The sequence below is a fragment of the Ochotona princeps genome, chromosome 14 (assembly GCF_030435755.1).
Source record: "Ochotona princeps isolate mOchPri1 chromosome 14, mOchPri1.hap1, whole genome shotgun sequence".
Classification (NCBI taxonomy): Eukaryota; Metazoa; Chordata; class Mammalia; order Lagomorpha; family Ochotonidae; genus Ochotona; species Ochotona princeps.
Genome location: NC_080845.1, coordinates 59014706 through 59040575, shown reverse-complemented (window position 1 = coordinate 59040575; position 25870 = coordinate 59014706). Strand labels below are relative to the sequence as shown.

General features: G+C 42.0%; 1 protein-coding gene across 2 annotated transcripts in view; it reads right to left on the bottom strand.

Annotated features, from left to right (window-relative positions):
* Positions 1 to 25870, bottom strand: part of AUH (AU RNA binding methylglutaconyl-CoA hydratase) — a 162457-nt gene that overhangs the window by 55596 nt on the left and 80991 nt on the right. The window lies entirely within an intron of this gene.

Here is a 25870-nt window from a genome sequence, read left to right as displayed (position 1 = left end):
TTATTCCACCAGCGGGTGGGCGGTCGGTGGTCATCATCTAACACTTTCCTTGTCCAGTCTTCCTCACTATCACATTCAATGTCATCTAACATATTACTTATCTGTACACCTCCTTGCATACAAGCTGCATGAAGGCATGTGTCTTTGTTTCCTCTATTTACTGCTGTATTTCCAAGTGCAAGCGTTTGGTACAGGTAAGTGCCTGACACACATCTCCCAGATGCATAAACTAACAAAAATGTTTCACTGGAAAATTAGAGCAAAACTTACTAGGCATACGACAAAAGGAGAAAAAAAGAGAGCAAAGTTCTGAACCTATGGAACACGGCACTTTAGCATCAACACACTCGATGATTTGAACTCAGGAATGCAGAAAATGGAGAGCTATTACCAGCCAAGGTTCCAAGCAGCCAGCAAAGGAAACCAGATTTGGCTACTTCACACAGAAAAGGCATTTATCGAAAAGGGTTTAATAGAATTAAGAGGCATACTGAAGAATTCTACAAAAAAAATCAAAAAAGAATTTCAGGAAACTGGAGATACCAACAACTAGGATGACGACCTCAAACTAAGTCCAAAAGGCCTGCCTCTAGTGAGGAGCCTGCAGTCAACAGCGATGAAATCACAACACCGAATGGGACCAACCCCCAGAATATTCAGAGGGCTGTCATCCATCCACACCCACAGAGCAGAGACCAAGACACTGGAAGAGAAGGTGCAGCCAAGGCAGGAACCCCTCACTTACTGTGAACAGCGGAGAGAGGCTTGGAACTTACTGCAAACACCACGCACACTCAGAGACAAAATCTTATAGAACAGGACAAAAGGATTCTTCTCTAACTGGCCAGTGTGAAAGTGCAGCTAGTCGGCTGGTAGTTTGCAGTGTGTGTGAGAACAGCAGAAAAACCAACGCATTATATTTCACGTATTTGAACAGCAATTTAGATTTATGTAATATCAACTGGCATTAGAAATACACAATTTAGTTAAGGTTGCACAGAATAAAGATACAAACTAAGTTTTTAAAACCCTCTGTCTTTATAACTGAAATACTTAAGGTATCAAATATAGCATGCACATATGTACACTCATGAGGCAAATCAGCAAAACATAATCACACCAAAACCCAAATACCACATATGGAGAAGGGGGCGGCTACATTCCACAGCACTCACTGTCTCCTGATAATTCAGTCATTCGTATTTAAAACAGGTATGAGGCTCTCGGACACTTGCTGCAGCCACAGAATAACTGAATCTTAATCCTTCTTTTGTCTTTCTCAAGGCTTATGTTATTCACAGAAGTAATCTTTACAAATTTTCAGAATCTGTACCATGTATCCCCAAGGGGCCCTGAAATGATGCCTATTTTAAAACTATCAGAAAAACAACAGAAACAGAACACAAATGTGAAAAACATACATGTTATCTGCAGAAACAACCCCAGATAACTTGTGGGTGTGCCTCCTAAAATTCTGGAAGCTGCAAAAGTTAGCAAAAATCTTCCGGTTCCTATCACAAACATCAGCAAGCACTGGCTGTGACGCTGCTGACACAGGGGACGACAGAGCCCACTGGTTCCTGCCCTCAGGGTACTCAGAATGCCAGAACAACACACCAGGACAGGAGGACACGGCCACACGGTGGAGAGATGTAATCGCAACCTGGAAGAGGGCGGGGTGTTTATCCGGTTCTTATTTCAATAATGATTCACTCTTAATATGCTAAATAAAATGCAAGTCCGCTAGACTTATCAAAACCTACTATCCACTAAATTCTTAACAGTTGTGTTAGGGCTCGTAAATTAATAATTGATGAAAATTCTATCACTGAAAATTCAAGTGCAGGAAAATTATGAAGGAATGAGGTAAATATCAGAGTGGCAAGTCCATTCACATATCTGAATAATAAAGACTCCGCATAAAGTAAATTGCTTTCGCCTTAGCAATAATAAGATGTAAGTGAACTTTAAATAACAGAAGGGAAAAAAGTCTACTAAAACTGAAGCACAGGAAAGACCCCAAGTCCACTGACTTCCTTAGGCAGTTTTACCTTCTAATCTACAATTTGGAAGTTCCTGTTCAATTACACTAGGCTAAATTACAAAGGATATGGTCAATCTTACAAGAATTATCCTTCCAGAGTAGTTCAAAATGATACTCTTCCTAAAACTTGCCCTGTTGGGGAGATTAAATAGAACTGAGTAAACTTCACGGCAGAGAAGAAAATAATGACTTCCCGGACATCTGCGACCACACGAAGTGACACAACAGTGGCCACTATTCCACACAGCGGGGAGGGATCTACCACAACTCTCGGAAAGTCTGCTTGGCAGTCGCTCCCTTTGCCCTCACCACGCAAGACACACAGACAGGTAACGCACTACGCCAAGGCAGGAGAGGGAGAATTCAAACCAAGCGCCTTGTAACATGCCACCAAATCGCCAGACACAAGGGCTAGGTTAGAGATTTCATAATAGTTCATAATATTCTCATTGCCATTTTGAAATACCAGATGACTGATTTGAAAGTAGCTCATTTGAGATACAGGAGCCTCATGGTTATTTCCTATTTTTCAAGCACTGTTTTTTTTGTTGATGAATGGAGCAAAAAACTCCCTTAAGCATATTTAAAGGGAAAATGTTATTCAACACTTTAGTTGCCCTGTGTCCCTACATGACAGTGAGGGGCTGAATCCAGGACCCTTGTAGATAATTAAATTCACAGGTATACACTAAAACGAGGTAATGTCACGCAGAACCTATTGTACACATCCTCCCATATACTTTAAATCATCTCTAGATAATACCTAATACCATGTAAATAGCCGTTGTTCTGTGTGGCTTAGAGTATTAACGGCAAGAAAACCACCTAAACCTGCTCAGCACAGAAACAACGTGGAAGGCAACTTTCATTCTGAGGATGCTTGGCTCTGTGGAAGTGAAAGCTGCAGATTCCGAGCTCTGACTGTCAGGGATGACCCAGGAGCGTTCTCAAGTACCCTAGGCAGGGAACCCCGCCATGGGGCAGACACAAGCTTGTTCCTTTGTTTTCCTAAGATGCCAGCCGCTTCAACAAGTCAAACCACAAAGCTGAACAGAAACCCCATAACTCATTACCTAACAGGGTGACTGTGGTCGTTTCTAAAGGCTTCCTCTGCCTCTGAAATACTAGTGACAGAGTATCATTATTAACAGGTCAAGGAATAAATTAATGCCAGGGCAGTGGAAATTATCTTCATGAAATAAAAAGTGGCCTTGCTGACACCGCATCACTATTTCTAGACAGCCCACTTGAATGTCAAGCAAATCTCACATCATGGAGATGTGCCAAGCATCAGTGACCTCGTTTTATTAGGGTAAGAAAGAAATAGCGATCTGTCCTTTGAGACTAGGACCAAAATAACTTCCCAAAGCCCAGTTTAATGCATTAAAAGGCTTAAACAATTTTCCTACACAAGGGCAAAAATAATAACTAAAGCCTGTATTATGTATCCAGTGAGTTATGTTGGCTCTGATAACACTATTTATATTTTCAAAATTTGAATAACAAAAAAAAAGAATTTAAAAAATTTCCAATGATCTGTAACTGTCCAGTATTTTCAGATGTTAAGGACTGAATGAAAATGAATACTGTATATATGAATTGCTTTCAGTTGGAGGTTCTCAAAAATGTGGCCTATATTTATAGAGCAACATGATTTTAGAAAGATTGTTTTGGACGCTTTTCTGAGCAATGCAAAATAAAAACAATTCAACAGTGGGTCAGCATTGTTTCAGAAAACTCCGAGATGACTGAATGACTTTCCAGTGACATATCTACAGAATAATAAAAGTAATGAAGGACAAAACTTTAAAAACCTAAACAGGTATTTTTTTATGTACATGAAAAATAAACATTTATCTTGCATGCAGGATCACAGAAACAAAATCAGGCAAAATATACACTGTCAAAACCCAAGGACAAGTCTTCACAGGACAGAGTTTGGGAGATGCTCGCTTATAAAGACACTTACTGTATGGTCTGCTACCTGAAGTAAACAAAATCACATGATTAAAAAAATTAATAACTGCTTCTTAGTAGAAATCCATTGTAGAACATCTCTACAAACTCTTATGTAATGGCTCACATACACTTTACAACTCAAAGTACAAGACAGAAGTTAATGAACCAGGAATCTCAGTTTCAAGGTCATTAAGATGGAATTCAAAGTAAAAGTATTTACTGACCAGGGGCAAAAAAAGGCACTCATGAAAGGTATAAGCCACATAATGAGGATGACTTGTGTGGGCACAAAAATGCAAGATCAAAACACACGTAAGAAAATCTGACAGACAGGAACGTGACAGAAAGATAACAGCACTGGGTACTTTACCTCTTTCAGATCAACAGACACAAGAGAAAAACACAGAAACCCTAAAGATATACATAATTAATAAGATGCAAGACATTAAAATATTTTAAAAGATTTATATATTTTTATTGGCAAGGCAAATTCACAAAGAGAAGCAGCGACAGGGATAAGAACTGGAGCACATATGGGATGTTGGCACTTGAAGGTGGAAGATGAGCAAATTGAGCCATCCCTCCTGGCACAAAACATAAATTTGACTAGACCCTAATAAACAGAGATTCCTGAAAATATTTTTTTTCCAAAAATTGATAAATGAAATTTTAAAAATATATACGCTATTTGAAAGGCAGAGAAACAGCTTTCCCTTCCACTGGCTCATCTCCAAATGCTTACAGCAGCTGGGACTAGGGCAGACAGAGCCAGGAGATGGAAACTCAACCCAGGTCTCCTAAACAGGTGACAGGAATCCAATTACCTGAGCCACTACCTGCTGCCTCTCAGAGTGCACATCATAGGAAACCAAGTGGAGGCAGAGCTGTGACAAAACCCAGGCACACCAATAGATAGGTGCATCCCAAGCTTCCTCTGAAGGACCACACAAAACACCTGTCCTAATTGTAACTACTTTACAAAAAAACCAACCTGTGATGGCTTCCTAGAAGTAGTGCTGTGGTGGCTCAGCAGCTAAAGTACTCGCCTTGAACGTGCCAGGGTCTGATATGGTCGCCGGTTCTAATCCTGGCAGCCTCGCTTCCCATCCAGCTCCCTGCTTGTGGCCTGGGAGCACAATTGGATGGCCCAGAGCCTTGGGACCCTGCACCCACGTGGGAGACCTGGAAGAGCTCCTGGCTTCAGATTAGCTCAGCTCTGGCCATTTAGGTCACTTGGGGAGTGCATCAACAAACGGAAGGTCTTCCTCTGTCTCTCCTTTTCTTTCTATATATCTGTCTTTCCAATAAAAATAAAATAAATCTTGAAAGAAAAGAAACAAAACAAAACGAAGCCTGAGGGGCCAGCATATTGGCTTAACTGGCAGCATCCCAGTTTGTGTACTGGCTCATCCGCTTTCCTTCAGCTCTCTGTTTATAGCCTGGGCAAGCATTAGAGGATGGCCCAAAGCCTTGGGACTTAGGATTCACATGGGAGATCCAGAAGAAGCACCTAGTACCTGGCTTTTTTAGATTAGCTCAACTACACTCCTGGATCCTCACCAATGACTATTAGTACGGGCACGAAGGACTACATCCCAACTGCCAAGGAGACCACGGGGAACTGGAGTGCCTTCAGAGGCCGAGAACTCTGAGGTCATTCACTCCCGTTTGGATCTACCACATGGGATGGAAGAAGCCCAAATCCTTCCTCGCAGGATCTAATGTCACTGGAACAACAGCCGGGAGCCCTGAGCAGTCCGCAGAAACAGAAGAACAGTAAACTCCCTTCGGGACTAGGGAGAGGAGCTTTCTCTGGTCCTTACTTAGTTCCAACCTTGGATCCCCACCCTCTCTTGCAATGACCATCAGGGTCGTCCCGGAGGCCCCCCCAAAACAAAACAAAACAAAACAAAACAAAACAAAACAAAAAAATTAGAATAGATAGAGAACAACAAGGAAAGCTTAGAATCAGATGGGAAATGGTCAGCGGGACTCACATATACCTTACTAGGTAGGACACGAAAATAAGTTACTCCTCACTGGGGTATTGAAGATTTCTCTGCACACCCCTCCTAAAACTGTTCTGTGCCTCAGCTGTTGACACATGCCTTGTTAAAGTTATAAGCCAGTTTGGACTATCCTAAAATCTGCCAAGTTCAGTAAAAATTATGCTTCAATACTATAACATGCTAAATACAAAAATTAAAATAGACACGAGACAGCTGAATAGTACCCGATAGCCATTTTAAGGTGTATAGTAGTTGGTTGTGTATAAACCAAAATATAAATGTCAATGAAGTAGTCACAGGACGTGCTTAAGAACTTGCATTTTCTAACGTATCAGTCATTCAATACCATGTCAATAAACTCCATAATGTTGTAAAGTGTTGTTGATATTGTTATGGCTTTTAATTGGTCAGGATGATATTCTGCCAGCTCTGCTTTTAGACCAGAGATGGTCTCCCCAAGGAACTGTTGAATTGATCTGCACAATAAGTTGCTGGACTCTATGCATGGTACATGTTGGCAATGAAAGAAGCATGACTGGATTTGAACTGTAATACTGCAACAAGGTGGAAGAATCCACCATGGGGGGAGGGGACGGGGAGGGGTTGGGGGAACCTCAGAGCCTATGAAACTGTGTCACAAAATGAAATGTAATAAAAAAATTAAACTATTAAAAAAGATTAGCTCAACTACAGTCCTTGTAGCCATTTGGGGGAGTGAATACCAGAAGGAAGATCTTTCTCTGTCTATCCTTGTCTATAAATCTGACTTTTCAATAAAAATATATAAATCAATTAAAAAAAAGAAACCTTAACATTCAGGATTTTTTTTTCATTTCTTCCATAATTTTGACAGATGGCACCTACTTTTCAAAGAGAAACAACTAAAAACTGGTAACTATTCCAGAGGGACAGTCCTTTAAGCTGCTCATGGCAAATGCCTTTACCAGAGACTCACTCTTCAGTATGTTTTGACCTGTGGGCAGTAAATCATGAAGTAATCTCATGACATTTCAATGAAACAAAAAATAATCTTCAGCAATTGGAAAATGCATCTACTTCTTCAAGCAATTATAACACTTTCTCTTCCAGCAAAGATAGCAGTGAAGACTGGATTTACTCCTGCCTGAAACACCAAAACCAGTTTCAAGACACACATGACGGGAAGCAATAAACTGGTGCAAGATGGGAAATGAGTGAGGTGATCCCAGCAAGAGCCCCATCTTACTGCGTCGAAGGGCCTTCCAGGACAGGGCATGGAGAGGAGGACCCACCCACATCCACAGACCCGCTCAGCTGAAGAGGAGAGACCTGGGTGACTGCAAGGACGGAGTCCAAGTCTGAAGTGGACCTCCCTCCAAGACTCAGGTGTGTGAAAAAACCACCCCACAGAGCAGCAATCAGGAAGTCTCACAAACATCATGCAAGATGAACAGGAAGAAATCCACACCAGAGTGCATTAAAACTGAAACTGTTCAAAACCAGTGAAAAAGAGAAACTTAAAATGTGCCACAGGGAAAATGAAAACAAAACACTATACACAGAGAACAAAAAGGAAAATAGACTCCTTGTCAGGAAGGAATAAAACAACCACCAGGACCACAGAGTAGCATCTTTCAAGTATTGAAAAAGACAAATACTAACCTACGATTCAATATTCAGGAAAACTTTTACAGATGCAGAGGTAAGATAAAGCTTGTCCAAACACAAAAGTTTCAAGTGTTTATCACCAACAAAAGTAAACTGCAGAAATATTCAAGGAGGGCCCGACAGCGTGGCCTAGCGGCTAAAGTCCTCGCCTCGAACGCGCCAGGATCCCATATGGGCGCTGGTTCTAATCCCGGCAGCTCCACTTCCCTTCCAGCTCCATGCTTCCTGCCTGGGAAAGCAGGAGAGGACGGCCCAAAGATTTGGGACACTGCACCCGTGTGGGAGACCTGGAAGAGGTTCCAGGTTCCCAGCTTCTGATCAGCGCAGCACCGGCCGTTGCGCTCACTTGGGGAGAGAATCATTGGATGGAAGATCTTCCTCTTTGTCTCTTCTCCTCTCTGTATACCCGACTTTGTAATAAAATGAATAAATATTAAAAAAAGAAATATTCAAGGAAATCTTTCTATGGAAGAAAATTACACAGGATGAAAACAAGGATCAACATGGAGAAGTTTTAGAAAGAGCTGAGAAGCCAGATGAGTGGCATAGTAAGCTAATCCTCCTGCAAGTGCCAGCATCACATCCGTGTGCCAGTTTGGGTCCCAGCTATTCCATTTCTGAGCCAGCTCTCTGTTTATGGTCTGGGTTAGCAGTGGAGGACGGTCCAAGTCCATAAGACCCTACATTTACTTTGGAAATCTGGAAGTGGCTCCTGGCTGCCAGTTCTGAAACAACTCAGCTCTGGTCACTGAAACCATTTGGGAAGCAAATAGTGGATGGAAGACTTTTGCTCTTTATCTGTCCTCTCTCTCTCTCTCTCTCTGTAAAAACCTGCCTTTCAAATTATATATATATGTAAATATATATATAATTTGGGATTATATATAATATATATTATGTATAATATATGTGTATTATAATATATGTTATATATCATATAATATAATATTATATTATTATATATATTTTATATATATTTTATATATATACTTTTTAAAGAGCCAAAAGCAATTAACAGAAATAAATATATATTTTTCTTTTCCTGATTCCTTCAATCTCTTTGAAGAATAATGTTTCAACAAAAATATTAATGCAATGTGAGTACATAACACGTGAAAAAAAACAGAAAGTACTTACTATAATATAATTATATGTGACATTGTCTATCCGTTGATGGTAGAGTGCCACAATGAAAGAAGTACAGTGTAAATCCTAAAACAATCAAAGCAATAACAAAATAAAAATAGTAATAGTGCATAAACCAACAAACTAAAATCACAAAAAAGTTCCATTAACCCAAATAATGGATGGAATAAACAGAAAATAAAAAAATTAGAGATTTAAATACAATCCAGTATCACACTAAATGTAAGTGATTCAAGTATTTCAATTAAAGGTAGAGTCTAAGGTAAGTTTAAAAAAAAAGACTCAATACCATCTGTTTAAAACAGACTGGGGAAAAGTACTCAGTGTGAACCAGCAAAGTCTGTATCTGACAACACCAACCAAGGAAAACTGGAATCACCATACAAATATCAGACACAGGTTGCAAACAGGATTACCAGAGCTAACAATATCTACACTTTACTCTGATATAAAACAGGCAGATGTTCAGTGGTTAGGATGTATCCCACACTGCAGTATCTAGGTCAACTTCTAGTACCAGTTCCTTATTCTTACTTTCTGCTAAAGCAGACCCTGGGGGCCGGCACAGCAGCCTAGTGGCTTAGGTCCTCGCCTTGCACATGCTGAGATCCCATATGACCACTGGTTCTAATCCCAGAATCCCTGCTACCCATCTAGCTCCCTGCTGTCAAGGACAGCTCAAAGCCTTAGGACTCTGCACAGAAGTGGGATACCCAGAAGAAGCTCCTGGCTCCTAGCTTTGGATCGGCACAGCTCCAGCTGTTGTAGCCACTTGGAAAATGAATCAACAGACGGAAGATCTTCCTCTCTCTCCTCCTCTCTGTATATCTGCCTTTACACACACACACACACACACACACACACACACACACACACACACACACACACACACAAAGCAGACCCTGGAGAGACATGACCACTCAGGTAATTTGGTTTCTGCTGCCCAAGAGAGACCTGGATTCTGTTCCTGGCTCCCAGCTTCAGCCACTGCACTATCCTGGATATTTTAGCCATTCTCGCAAATGAATAAACAAACAATAAATAATAATAGATCAATTAACCAAGAAGACATGATCAAACTAAATGTTTACTCAGTACTGCTAAGATCTGGTCACTAGCTGGGATGCCGAACATCTTGCAAAGGCACATGTATTAAAGGTTTTGTAACCAAAGCCTGAAAACTCCCCATGAGGTCTACTGGCTTCATGAGACCACAGGGCACAGGCACAGTCACCTGCATACTCTCTCTTCCCTTGTGACACTGCACCACCCTGGGACCCCATCACAAGGCCATCACCACACGCTGAGCCAACAGTGCCTGCAGGTCACAGACTATGAGAAGCCTCCTTTCTTTAGAAAGCCACTGTTTTACATATTTCACGTATTTCATTGTAGCAATAAAAAGCATACTTACAAACACTAATATAACAGAAAAAAGGAAAGAGACAAACTACAAGTAAAGTCAAATTCGTCTCTTTCTATAAATGGTGGGAGAGATAGGGGGGAAAACAGTAGGGTAAGCTGAATAACACTGTCTGCTAGTTCCATATAGCTCATATTTATTAGAACATGCTCCCAAACAAGAAAACATCAAAACTTTTGAAAATCATGCAGGCCAAGGCTCCAGAAATTCATTTAGAAAGTGTCAGAACTTAAATTTTTGGTAGCAATTTGCATGGTTTGACTTGGTGGTTGAAAAATTCATCCAGAAATGCAAAGGATGTGGATTACACAAACCAACACTGACCAAGGAAAAACAATCACGCTGCCTAATTTCCAGACTCATTCCATAGCAATCAAGACAGAATCTGTACTGGTATCAAGACTGACAAGCACAGCAAGGGAACAGAGCAGTTGCCAACAATTCATACATGTGACAACACTCATTTTGAAAAAGGTGCAAAGCTATACAAGAGGAATAACCTTTTGACTCCGTGAAGGTGGAACACTGGATTTCTGCAAGGCAAAAGAACCATTTACAAAAGCTGACAGAAAATGGATCACACCTCAAGACCAGAGGTTTGGTGCATCGGTTACTAGAGATGCCTGCCTCCCATAATCCAATGTCCAGTTCCCGTCCCCACCACTCTACTTCCAGTTCAGCTTCCTGTTGGTACATATCTTGGGAAAGAGCAGATGACAGCTCAAGTTCTTTGGGTGTCTGCTACCACACACGGGACACAACAGAAATCCAACCTTGGGCCCGGCGGCGTGGCCTAGCAGCTAATGTCCTCGCCTTGAAAGCGCCAGGATCCCATATGGGCGCCGGTTCTAATCCCGGCAGCTCCACTTCCCATCCAGCTCCATGCTTGTGGCCTGGGAAAGCAGTCTAGCATAGCCCAAAGCCTTGGGACCCTGCACCCACATGGGAGACCTGGAAGAAGTTCCAGGTTCCTGGATTCGGATCGGCGCAGCACCAGCCGTTGCGCTCACTTGGGGAGTGAATCATTGGACGGAAGATCTTCCTCTCTGTCTCTCCTCCTCTCAAAGTATATCTGACTTTGTAATAAAAATAAAATAAATCTTAAAAAAAAAAAAAAAGAAATCCAACCTCCTTGCTTCAGCCCAGCACAGGCTGTGCTGTTAAAGGCATTTGGAAGTGAACCAGCAGTCTGAAGATCTTTTCTGTCTGCCTTTCAAACAGAACTGAGAAATGTATAAACTTTAAAAATGATTCACATACTTAAATGTAAACTAATACAGTTCTAGAATAAAACAGAGGAAAAAACATCTGAGATTTTGGTAAACGAATTTTTTTTTTCTTAGACATGATACTAATAGCATGGTATAAGAAACACCAAATTGATGCACTAGACTTTGTCCAAACTAAAACCCGTTCTCTGCGGAAGACTAAATTTAAAAAGACTAATCCTATCCGACACAGGTGAGGAAGTAACTGAACCTAACCGGTTGGTTGGCAGTGAGAGTTCACACAGGAAGGCTTGGTTCATCATCAGGTAGGTAACCACAAACGCTATTGCCGAGCTCGTAAGTGTATTTAATTTTTATATAAAAAAAGAACATGCTCTTAATTTCAAGTCAGACTTCTGTCATTAGATAACACATCTAAATTTGCAGAAGAAATGCTTTGGGCACTCACTGAAATACCCCTCTGATGGAAGCCTGAAGAGCTTATACCCTTTCTCACATGGCAGGTACCAGATACCAAAAACAGCAGTCACAAAAACGGGTAATTTATGAAGAGTGCATTCAGTTTTATTTTTAAGTCATGACAACAATGAACTTCTCCGCTTCCTGACTGAGACGTAGGATTTACCTCTGTTGTTAACTTTCTACCCATTTTATTTGATTACTCTGAGACAAGAGCAGCTCTCTGAACATCTGCCTTCTACATGATTCAAGTGATTCTTGAGACCAATTATTCAACTTCAGACATGAAAGAAATACCACAGAACACTGAAATGCAAATAAGGCTGCCTTGATTGCAGCTAGAAGACTAGAAAGTGACAACCGTGCTCATAAAACGAGTAAGAAAACACAGACCAAAAATATTAAGGCTGATTCAAATGTGAGATTACAAGGAATATTGTAAGACATTAAAAGTATTCAGGATCAAAGTTATTAATTGGATTTCAACAATTATATAATTTGGACACATGAGAAATACAAAATTAATTGTTATGCAGAAAACATGAAGCTAAACAGTAAAAATTCTCATAATAGAATTTTCTTGTCTTCTTTGTAGAACTACTCTGAAGTTCACTTCATTCTGTCTGCTCAAAGTAGCAACAATTCACACATTCAGTAACAAGCACTGAGCATCCACCAGTTGCGAGGCCAAAAGCCTTACGCTCCGGGAAGCAAGAGGAGCTGCCTCTAAGTTCATGAAACTTCACAAATTTGTATAGCTTTGCATTTATCTACTTGGAATGAAATTTCACAAAACTGAGAGGTTTAAGTTGTATATGGAGGTCTAGTTCTTCCAGGCCTGAATCATCACCAACTTGTCTGTGTCCCTTTGTCAAACTCAACTGACCATGTTTCTGAGGGTTATTTTTGACTTCTGTTGGCCGCACTGGGGGTAATGCATCCATCTTCTTTTTCACAACACACTGGGTCTCTAAGCAATAAATTCTAGCAGTCTTTTTTTTAAACATTTATTTTTATTGGAAATGCAGATATACAGAGAGGGAAAAAGAAAGGAAGATCTTCCGTCCGCTGATTCACTCCCCAAGTGGCCACAATGGTTGGAGCTGAGCCAATCCGAAGCCAGGGGCCAGGAGCTTTTTCCAGGTCTCCTATGTGGGTGCAGGGTCCCAAAGCTTTGGGCCATCCTCAACTGCTTTCCTGGGCCACAACCAGGGAGGTGGGGCTGCCGGGATTAGAAGTGGGATCCTGGCCCATTCAAGACAAGGACTTCAGCTGCTAGGCGACTGCACTGGGCCCTATTCTACCAGTCTTATTCTGAGCATGTTTATTTGCCCTTCACTTCCCTATTAATATTCTAAGTTTACTATTCTTTCCTTCCACCAATTTAGAAATACTATTCCACTTACTCTGAACTACGTATTTTGTAATGAACAATCCACATTCAATTTACTGCTTCCCCAGTAACAACCAAAATGCCCATCAGCAGAGGATTGGATAAGAAAGCTATGGTTCATCTACTCCATGGAATACTACTCAGCTATTAAAAAAAACAAAATGCAGTTCTTTGTGGCCAAATGGGCCAAACTGGAAACCGTAATGCTAAGGGAAATGAGCCAATCCCAAAAGGTTAAATACCACATGTTTGCCTTGATTTAAGATGATATGATGTTATGTATAACATGTTATGTTTTGAATGTTATATGTTGTGTATAAACTAAAATTGAAGTATAGGTGAGGTGGTCACAGAAGGTGGCTGGGAACTCGCATTTACTTTTAACATATTGGTTACTCATTACTATGTCAATTAATTCCATAATGATGTAAATTTTTGCTGATGGTATGTTGGAGCTTTCAATTGACTGGGATGATACTCTGCTGGCTCTGTCTTCAGACCAGAGAGGGTATACCTAAGAAGCCGTTGAACTTGACTGGACAATAAGATGCTGGACTCTATGTTTGGTATATGCTTGCAATGGGGGAATCTCAACTGAACTTGAGCTGTGGTTATGCAACAAGGTGGAGGAATCCACCATGGTGGGAGGGTTTGGGGAGGGGTGGGGAGAACCCAAGTATCTATGTAACCGTGTCACATAATACAATGTAATTACTGAAGTTAAATAATAAATAATTAAAAAAAAAAAAAGAAATAACTGAGAACAGAGAAAAAAATAAATAAATAAAAATGTATCTTTTCTCTGACTTATAAGATGGGAGGGGTGGGGTATCCCTAATATAAAATTTTTAAATACACCACAGTGCCCAACCAGCACACATGAGACCTGGGGGCGGGGTGGTGAATCTAGTAGGGAGGCTGCAGGGACCCCCTTGCTGGGCCACTATTCCCGTTGGTGAGCATGAGAGCTGGGATCAGAGGCAGACCAGGCCAGAGGGCTGCAACATCTGGTGGCCTACAGGTGAGCTGCATCAAGAAAAAGCCAGGCTGGGCTGACTATACCTTCTGGTACATGCATAAGTCACAGTGGGTATGGGTGGGTTGGGCTTTGCCACAGCATCAGCTGGCAGATGCTGGCACAGGGTGGCGAATTCTTTCAGGCTAAACAGCAGAACCACCTGGAGAGTGCAAGATCCGGGAGTGGGAGTGGACCCATTAGGAAAATTGTGGGCACCTCCCTCTTGGGTTGCCACTCCCACTGGTGAGAATGAGAACCAGGACAAAAGGCAGGCATGGCTACACAGATGGTGGCACTCGCTGGTAACAGTGTGGACTGAATAGTGGGGATGGCTGGGTTGTACTAGGCTTCAATGCCCAGTGACATGTATAAGAGCTGAACGGGGTGTGGACCAGTCTGCTGTACATACTGGAAAGCATGTGGACCAGGGCAAGGGGCAGGCCTGGTAGGGTTACGGTAGGTCACTCTAACTAGGCTACAGCTCCCACTGGTTTGTGTGAAGGCTCAGTATTTGGTGGACACGATTGGGCTGGATTCCAACACCCATTGCTTTGCATAGAAGACAGGGCTGGAGACAGAACTGATCCAGCAACTGCAACCACCAGCGTGTGCATAAGCTGATTTGGGCAACGGACTATGCCAGACCTTGTATGAGCAAACACACAGAAGCATTAGGTCTGGGATCACCTCAGCTGAAGTTTTTTTGGTGACTCCCTCCCAGCTGAACCGTTGCATTCAGAACTTCAATCATGGAAAGAACTGCAGCTTCCACGGTCTGACCGTGGAGTGCATGTGTCAACTGGGTCTCTTCAATGGCTTAGATGGAGAAGTGAACAGCATATCCACATGTACATGGAGGATATGCCAGTTACATTGGAGTCTGCAGAGGACATCTAGTACCACAACAGAGGAAGGAGAACAGAACAGATGGATCAATTACCCCAGCCAAGTGTTGGCAGTGACTATCTGAGCAAACCAAGACTCTAAGGTGGATGATGTCAGCCAGTGGATTCTGGAGACATTTCCTCGTGACTGGAGTGGTGAGACTGCCAGCAATTCAGAACTGCTGAACTATCAAAACCTCTTGAGCAGGACCGTCAGAGCATGCCCCATATCAGGTTCCCTGGGATGGTTGGGAGGTTAAGTTTGACTTCTCCCCTTATCTCGCTCCTCCCCTCAGAAACAGGAAGAAAAAAAGCGAAAGTGGAAACAATGGTCTCACCTACTTTCCTCTAGCCCTTGACCCTTCATACTCCCATCAACTATCTAAAAATCATCAAAACATAAAATTTTTAAAACTTTTGAAATTCAAAATATTCAATGTGGATGCCTGGCCTATTATTTAAAAGATATCTCACAGGATATCTACATTCTACATAAAGTACCTAGGTTTCAAGGCTTAGATCTGAGCCCTCAACTGCTTTCTGCTAACACACACGTGGGGAAGACTCAAGTGACGGCTCAAGTATTTGGGTCCTTGCTACTTATGACATGGACTGAACTTCTGGCTTTTACCTTCAGCCTGATCCAAGCCCAACCCCAGCTTCGGTGGGCTTGTATAGAGTTAACCAGCACATAGAAACATGTTGTCTCTCTCTCTCTTCTTCTCTTCCTCACCTCCTCCTTCCCTTCCCTCCCTTTCGGTCTCTGCATCCCTCTCAAACAAATAAAATAAAAACTTTTATTAGAATAAACAAAATTCTCTAAAGTTGTGAGCATTTTAAGTAACAAAGGGACACTGGAAAAACTTTGAATTTTCAGGAAAGAAATGCTTAAATGGTAAAGTCTACGTACATATTTCAAAACCTGAAAAACTCCATAATCTGAAACATTTCTTGTTTGAATCATTCAAGTCATTTTATAAGGAATACCCTACCTGTACCTTTTTCTTTTTTAAGATTTATTTTTATTGGAAAGGCAGATTTACCAAGAGAGGGAGAGACAGATCTCCTGTCCAATGGTTCACCCTCAGGTGACCACAACAGCCAGAAATCCAGGAGCCAGAAACTTCTTCCAGGTCTCCTACGTGGGTGCAGGGTCCCAAGGCTTTGGGTCATCCTCTTCTGCTTTCCCAGGCCACAACCAGGGAACTGGATAGGAAATGGAGCAGCTGAGACATGAATTGGTTCCCATATGGAATCCTGGTGCTTGCAAGGCAAGGATTTAGCCACTGAGCCATTGTGCCAGGCCCTCAACCTGTACTTTATCTTTTATTCATTGTCTGTTTCAAGACTACATGTGGTATATGACCTAACATTTAAGCCCTCTAGCATGTGCTATTGTAACATCTGGGGAAACCAGGATGCTCATAAGTGGTATATCAAGTTTCTCTCCCTATTCTATGCCTCCAAAACAGCCCTCTTCATCAAGGAAACCAGGCACAGTTCCTATTTGTTCCTGGGTAGCAAGCTGCAGTTCCCTCCTAGCCAAGAAACTACCCAAACAAGCGAGCTACACCCTCCTGAAGGACTTAAGCGGCCCTCCATGCTCCTTGTCAAGCCTGCTGGCTCACTCTGCTCTCAGGGCTCTGAGCCTAGGTTCTCTACCAAAGGATCACATCTGTCTGATGTCATGTTCTAATCTGGGCACACAACACTGTCTGTCACCAACAGGTGACATGGATAAGATTCCCACTCCTCACTCTTACTTCTTGGGATATCTTTGTAATACTGTCCAATGACCCTGACATCATCGTCATATTGGCTGGTATCTCTTTATCACCTTCTATTCAGTTGAAAAAGTGACTGTGGCCTTAATGTTTTTGTGTTAGCATTCAGTGGCAATAAAGCCACATGTTCCAATTTGCCTTCTGTGGACTGTGATTTCAGGGCTAATATGTTTCTGATTCCTCTGTCCTGTCCAGGATCAACATTTAGTTCGCCTGACATGAGGAAACCATTTGGGGTGTTTTGTCTGCTGCTGAGCATCACAGACACAGGCACAGCTTAGGGGCGAGTCCAGGGAATTCTGAAACAAGTCCCTTCTCTTTACCACCTCCCTGGCTAGAATAGATCAGGGCTATTTTCTCCCAGTGTCTTGAGTTTCCAATGATTACACTAGTGTCCAGGGACAAAGCGCTGGCGGGACAAAGGCAAGAAAGGCAATGAGGATTTGCCTCGTGTTTTGCAAACCACAGCTCTTCTGACTGAAGAAGGTTGCCCTCCCACATTTTCTCATGTTTTGGGTTCCTGGTTGTCACCTCAAACACAGAGAAAACCCATTTCTCTGTCTCAGAACACACTGCATTACAATGCTGCCCACAGTTCAAAATGGGGATAAAATGTCTGGCGTTACACAAGCCTCTTAGGAAAATCAGTCTTATTTTTGTTAAACCTTTCTTTTTCCTGAAATAGTCTGACCTTATTCATCAGATTGGCACAGAGAGATCTATTGCTATTTATGAACATCGAATTCATCCTCACAGGACAAAGATGAGTCACTGTTGAGGATATTCAAGAAGAAAGAGGAAAAAAAAAACTCAAGTTCTGATGTAAATGCTAAGAGAATTTCCAAAAAGGTTACAAACAAAGCTTTCCAAAATGACGACTGTGTTTAGCACAACACACTCACAGGATTTAAAGTCCCGTCATCACCTCCCAGACACACCTTAAAATAGAGTTCCTGGAAAATATGCCAAGAGACTAAGTTGTTGCCAAACAGTCCACAAGGATGTGCAGTAACATCCCAAGTCTTCATCCTGTGGGGAGAACTCCTGGACAAAACTGGGGACTCCCTCTCTGCTTCTCTGAAGCCATAGTGCTCCAGGTTCTCTCTGTAGGGATGCTAAAAGAACTCTAAAAGCACATACAATTGGGGCTCGGCAGCATGGCCTAGTGGCTAAGGTCCTCGCCTTGATCCCATATGGCTGCTGGTTCTTATCCCGGCAGCTCCACTTCCTCTCTATCTCTCATCCTCTCAGTATATCTGACTTTGTAATAAAAATAAAATAAATCTTTAAGAAAAAAAGCACATACAATTATTAATCACTACCTTAACCAAGTAATGAAATGGACCAGGAGCAAGACAATCTAACATCAAATGCTACATCATGTCATACCCAGACAGCTGTGTAACATTCTTGGCACAATTTCTTAACCTAAAACTAACCAGAGGAAATGGTAACTGAAATCCAGGATGTGCAAACCTAGATGAGATAAGAAGATTGAATTTAAGTTAGTGTTTAGGCGGGTGGGAAAGCTGGGGAAGTGATTCCTCTGTTCAACAGGAGGAATGGGTATAACAGATCTATTGTCCATTGCAGTGATGGCTAACTGTGCCCGATGAAGATGTACAGCACAACTCATGTCGGATGGTTCCAACATGGAGGAGGACTTCTTATTTAAGATGCAGTAATTTATTTAAAAGAGTTACAAAGAAAAAAAAAAAAGAACAGATAGAGATGGTCCATTCAGGAGTTCACCCCACAAATGGTCCCAACTGCCAGCAATGAACCAGGCCAAGGCCAAGACAGCAGAACTCCATCTGGGTCACCATCTTAGGCTACCTTCCATTGCTTTCCCTGACCATTGGCAGCAAAGTGGACGTAAATGGAGCAGCAAGAACACGTGCAGAATGCTGGCATCCCAGGCAGTGGTGTATCCCACTATGCCAAAACACAGGGCACTGAGAGAAAGGTTGGGGAAGTGGAATGAGAAACAGCGGAAGCACAGATCCTGATGCAGGGCATAAAGTGTGCTTTGCTACCTTTGAAATCGGTTTGAAATGCCTGTTTCAGTACTTAGTAGTTAATTACATCCCATCTTTTAATTCCACCTGATATCATTATTACTTAATGGAGCTCAATTTTCTTTTAATGTTTATACCATACCTTGGTACCTTTCTTTCCAGTACATTACATACTTTCAATAATCATATGATAATAAGCATGCAAAATCTTTTCCAATTAAAAATAAACTGAGAATTCTAATTTATACTACATATTACTATCTCTTCAAACACAATTATTTTGTAATTGAACTTATTCATTCCATAAAACACACCTTATAAGTAATTAAATTGTTATCTGGGTTCCAGCTCAGATAAAGAAAATCAAAGTCTCAATCAGTTTCTGACCAGTTGTTTTTGCTATGTTTGGATATTAGTGTGGGTATCCTTTAAGTTCACATGCTAAAGGCATGGTCCCTGCAGAGAGAAGGGCACCTTCAGGAGGTGGGCGCAGCGAGAGGCCTTTAGGTCACTGAGTCTAGGTCCTCAGAAAGTAATTCTCTCAACAGGGTTCAGGTCCAAACTCTCTCTCTGCTACCTCATTTACTGGGCGATGTTCCCTCCACACAGGATCCAGCATCTATGACCTGCCATCCCCCACACTGGCACCTCACCGGAGACAAAAAGCACTTGCATGTCATCTCTAAGCTGAGCCTACAAAAACTGTGCTAAAAATCTTATCTCTTTTAAGTTACCTGGTGCATGCATTTTGTTGCAGTAACGCAAAGCTGATTAATACCACGGCCCGCAGCTCAAAGAAAACGTGCATCTTTTCAAATTCACCTTTTTTTAATATAAATCTTTAGAAGTATTCTCACACAGCTTCCCTGTAAACTGCTGTCATAAAGCAGCAGAGGATGCTAGGACAACTAGTAGCATCACACGGGAATTAACATGGGGAGACAAATTTTCACTGAAATTAACCAGTATACAGCCATGGATTTGCAATAACATATAAGAACACTCATTTATCAAACTTATAGCACGTATATTTTTGAGACTGGATGTAATCATGTATTTGACTCAAAAATACTTAATTCCTCCATCGTAACAGAAAGCGAAAGGCGGCATTTTTTTTCCTCAAACTATTGAAACTCTATCTGACCTCTCCTCACTTATTTTCAACCTGTCTCTTCGCTGTCAGCAGTTGCTCCAGTGTGAGCAAGATGAAGAGCAGAGGTAGCTGACGGAGAAGCCCAGCTCTCCAGCCAAGGCCAGACCCACCTAGCAGATCACGCCCCTAGCTATTTACACGAAACACCTGGAACATAAAGCAAGCTGCTGCTTTTAGACAAAAGGGATCCACCACAAAGATCCACGACCTGTGAAGAACTACCTTCCTATCGGGTAACAGAAACGTTCATGGCCTGAGACAACACAGCAGAGATCCTGACAAAAACACCCATTTAAAAAGAAAAAAAGGCAATCTTTTCATAGGAGCATCTACAAGGAAGGTAGAGAGAAGACAAGAAAAGCAAAGATGCAAGTGGATAATAAAACAAACTTCTACATACAGTGTGGAACATTATTCTAAATAAAGTTTGCAGATAACTTCCGTTAGGTAATGTGCAGAATCTGTTAAAACACACTGTCTGCTGGAGCTGGCACCATGGTGTATATGCTAAGTCTGCCTGCAGCGCCGACAGACCATATGGGTGGTGGTTCAAGTCCTGAATGCTAAATTTCCCACCCAGTTTCCTGCTTCTGGTGTGGGAAAGCAGCAGAAGATGGCTCAGGTCTTTAAATCCCTGCATGCAAGGGGGAGACTGGGAAGAAGTTCCTGGCTCCTGGTTTTTGGATTGGCTCAGCTCCAGCCATTTGTAGCTGTTTACAGAGTAAACCAAAAGATGGAAGATCTCTCTCTCTTTTCTTTGTGTAACTCTGCTTTTCAAATAAAAATAAATGAATCTTAAAACAAACATACAAACAAACCAAAAAAACTTCTTGGGATGCAATTTTCTTTCAGTGGTGAAGATGTCACTTAGAATTCATGTCTCCAGAGCAGAGCACCTAGGTTGCTGCCCCTGCTCACCTTATTCCAGTTTCCTGCTAACGGAGAACCTGCCAGGCACCAGTGAAGGTGCAAGCAGCTGGGCTGGGTTCCCGCACTCCCGTGGGAGATGACGGCTGAGTTCCCGCCCTCATCTGGACTTGGCCAGGCCCAGCTACAGCTACAGCTGCCGTGAGCATGCGCAGGAATGAACCAACAGCAATGTCGCTGTATCTGACTCCCACAGAAAAAAAGCGTAATGAAACAAAAAAACCATCATTGAAAAGAAAAAAAAATCCCTAGCCACTCTGCAAGCTTATAAAATGTAAAAATGAACTAAATAAAGCTTGTAAGTGCCTTTCTTTTCATCTAAATGTGAAGATATGGCTTCATATGGAATCAGGTTCACTTCTGATTCTACTGTCATACTGACTTAAATGTTATGAGCTTCAAACTTAAAAACTTCATGGAATCAAAAGAGCAACTGTGGGGCTAGTTTAGGGGAACAGCAGGTAAGGCCAAGGCTTGTGATGCCAGCATTTCATAGCAGGGTGCCCACTCAAGTGCTGGCTGCTCCGTGTTGGATCCAGACCCCTGCTAGGTGTCTGGGAAAAGAACAGGAGATGGCTTCAGTGCTTGAGCCCCTGCCTCTCCTGTGGAAGACCAGGGTCAGTTCCTGGATCCCAGCTCCGGCCTAGCACTGCCCCTGCTATTGTGGATGCCTGCGGAACAAACTAGTGGATGGGACATCTGTCTCGCCTCACATGGCCTGATAAAAAAATTAAACACTCTTTTAAAGTTAAAAGGAGAAGCAACTGAAATGTATTCCTCAGTCTCCCCTGGGGCAAAAGAAAGAAAAAGAAACCCACCCTTTATAAATATATTTATATATAACTTTATAGATACATATTTTTATATATTAGATACATATGTATATAACAGCATTCTGGCTATTATCATTCTCTTTATTTATTCCAAAACAACTAATTTTATGTTTCAGCTTTCACACGCAACATCTGGGTAAGTCAGGAATATTCACTTGCTAGTGTACCATATCCAAGACACTGACGGGGCTCACAGCTACCTGTTTTTGGTTTGGAAAATTGAAACTCAACAAGCCAAAGTATAATCTCAAGCTCAGCTTGTTTATCTTTACGTGAGATACTTTTCATTCCTGTTTTCACACTGTGAATTGTTCTCAACTCCATTTCTCAACATTCATTTCAGTTTTCCTAACTTCTACCCTTCTTCCAGAACTAACAGGCTATTCTCTTTCTTGAATGTCTATCTCACTAGCATTGATTGCCAGTCGGGAACGACACTTCCCAAGATGGCTGTTTCAGGATCTATGAGCTGGGAACATCCACAAGCCCCAGCACAGTAGCATCTCCCAGATGAGCAATAATCACATTAGTGATGCTGGAGACATTGGTACCAACCTGGATCCACAGAGCAAACAGCAGGAACAAGGGAGAGAGAAAATCAGGGCTGTGAGTGTATCCAACATCACTGCAGGGGACTATTCTCAGGCTCACACAACAGGTGCTAGATTTCCTGTTCTGGAGTAAAACGAATCTTGGGCAAGACTTTCAATGCTTCTTTCAAAGCTTCTTCTTCTGGGAAGTTGATGAGCACATTAGCCACACCCCAGAGGATGGAGGTTCTTCAAAGTGGTTCTTCCAGGGCCAGAGTTGCGATATAGTAGCTTACAGCTACTCCCATATGGTACCAGTTTGAGCTGAACTTCTGCTCTTCTGACCTAACTAACTGTGAATGCACCTGGGAGAGCAATGGAGGACGGCTTAAGTCTTGGGTCCCTGCTACTCACACGGGAGACTCAGACAGAGTTCCTGGATCCTGGCTTCAGCCTGGCCCAGTACTGGCTATTGCAGCTATTTGGGGAGTGAACCAGCAGATAAAGATATCTCTCTCTTTTCTACTCCTTTCCACTCTCCCTCTGTTACTCTGCCTTTCAAACATATATATATATATATATATAAAAGAGGTATATCCAATGAAGAAGGGTGTGTCTGTGGCAGAGTCAGACTATCCAGGTATGGTCCAAGCAGCAGCCACAGATAACACTACTGTTTCCAGTCCTTCAAACTGAAGGCACACGGGACCCAACTCAGCCAAGTAAGCAACGAGGCCCTCAATAATACCCGTCAGGTGCATCAGGTCAGCCTGCCATGACAGAGAGACGGGATGCTGCAGGCAGAGCTAGAACCATAACACCGTGGAAGGGTTATCTTCCCTGCCGAGACAAGCAATGAGGCCACTAAGTGCTTTCTGGAATGTCAAGTGAGACCAAAACTCATTCAGGCTGCAGTTGCACAACAGATCTAACAACACTGCTGACACCTGCTAGAAAATGTTGCTCTCAAGTGAGAGAACCTGCACCCTGAAAAGATCTGGCTGACCTGAGTGACAGAGTGGAGGGAATCCATGTTGCTATGATCAAGTTTAGAATGGATGATAGTACATACTCTCTTTCATCTGACACCTGCTCACCAAGATCACCGAGTTCCATAAAGGAGTAGAAGGCAGATTCTAAATTTCTGAAAGGACCATCATGTGAAACTTTTGGACTCTCTGCATCACAGTCAGTGAGGCAACAAGTAGACATCAGAACCTGGCTACTGACAATGACTGTCAGGGTCAGCAGGAGCCCAGTCCTTGAACCCAGCAAATCACACCAAATCCCAGTGTAAGCTGGTTTCTGCTGAGCTAATGGTTAGATAAGTGCACCAGAGGGGACGCAGAGACTCATGACAGGCAGTGCGTCCCAGAATGGCCTCCAGGAACAGGTCACTCTCTGCAGTTCCACCACACCAGGCCACCTCCATCTGCCACTACCAGGATTCTAGTCCTCTATTTTTTAATCATGAGAATACACAACCCAAACTCAACCAAATCTATAGAACTTAGTGCTTCTGATTACTGACTGGATCCATTGCTGAAGAGGAACCCACAGAACTTAAAGATATTGGGCATTAAATTCAACCTTTTGAACCTCACATGGCCTGGCACGGTGAGTTTGTCAAAGAAGATGGCAGAAGTGGAAGCTACATCTTGTGAGGGTGGAAGACATGTATAGTATGGCACTTCAACTGTTATTTGGGATATCCATATCCCATACCTGAATGCAAGTTTGAGTCCCAACTACTACACTTCTGATCCAGCTTCCTACAGCTGTGCCTGGAAGACAGCAAATCATGGCCCCAAAACATGGTATTCCTGGCACTCACAGACCTAGATGGAGCTCCTAACTCCTGCTCAGCCCACCTCAAACATGGCTTTGTGGGCACATGGGGATTAAATCAACAGACACATCTCCTTCTCCTTTCTTTCCTTCCTTGCCACACTGCCTTATAAATAAATAAATAATGCTTGCTATTTATCTACTTATTCAAAAATAGTTCCCACCCTCACTTCTAATAAATCCAGTATCTAATAAATATACAAGCTGACAAGTTCCTCTTTCTCTTACCCCTAGTTTTTACCAACTAACTCTCCATCCTAAAACAATTATTTTCTACATCCCTAAAAAGTGACTATATTAGTTTCCTAGGGCTGCTATAAAACATGACCAAAACTGAATAGCTCTGAATAACAGAAATGTATTCTCTCACAGCTCTGGACGTCGGAAGTCAAAAATCTAGGTGTTGGCAGGATTTATTTCCTCCTGGTTATTGCCAATGAATAAGCAATACCTTTATTCGCTGCTCCTAAGCTCTGATGACAGCTGGTAACAGCAGCATTTCTTGGCTTGTTGACAGACTATCTCCCTGTAACTCTGCCTTTCAAAATAGACAAACAGATATTTTTAAGAAAAACATTTTCCTAAATTATATTTTCCAAAAATTGCTTTTCCAATTAAGGCCACGTCCAGAGGCACTGAGCTGACACATTTTAGGGCAGAAAAGAGCACTATGCAATCCACACAGCAACCATCCTTCCAGGATTAACTGACATTATGTCCCATTTTACTTATCTGATCATTTTCCTCAAGTGGATCTACTTTCTTAGGAACTCTTCTAGCATCTTCCTTAGCTATTATGAAAAAGTAGGCATGGTAGAACAAGTAGATAACAAATGCTTTTAGCCTATAGTAACAGCGTATAAAAATAGAATAACAAAGTAGAAAACACAGAGTTAGTCTTACACTGTGACCTGAATAGTCTCCAATTTCACTGTTAACTTATGTTTTAATTTCTACCCACATGCTCTAATCAAAATACTCCTATAAGGTTAAACATACAATTTAACCTAGTCACATACAAACATGTAATTTAACCTAGTCACATACAAACTTGTCCACCATGTTGAGCACTGTAATTTTTACATTATTACTAGTACTTCACTCGTACATGAAACTGTTATCTGTGGTATGTAAAGGTTACCAGGAAAAGCTACTAGAATGTGTACATCATGCGGGTAAGCAAGACACGGCTGTTTACAGAACTACTTATGTTGGCTTCCTCTAGATTACTAGTGTGAGTCCTGGCTGCGCCAGTTCTGATCCAGCCCTCCACCCCCTACGTGATACCTCAAGCGCCAGAGTTCCTGTTATCTATGTAGCACTTCCAATGGCATTCCTGGCTCTTGCACTGAGCAGAGTACAGTCCTAGCTGTCATGGTCATTTGGGGAGTGAACAAGCAAACAGAAGACCAGCTAATCAACCAATCAATCTTTCTCTCATGAACCACAGAGACATCTTTATGTGTCAAATATATACATTTTTTAAAGTGTATGTCCTTAGTCTGTTTTCTGAAAGAAAAAAGAAACTTCACAAACTGCAATCTAAAATTCTCTGAGACAAGGAGC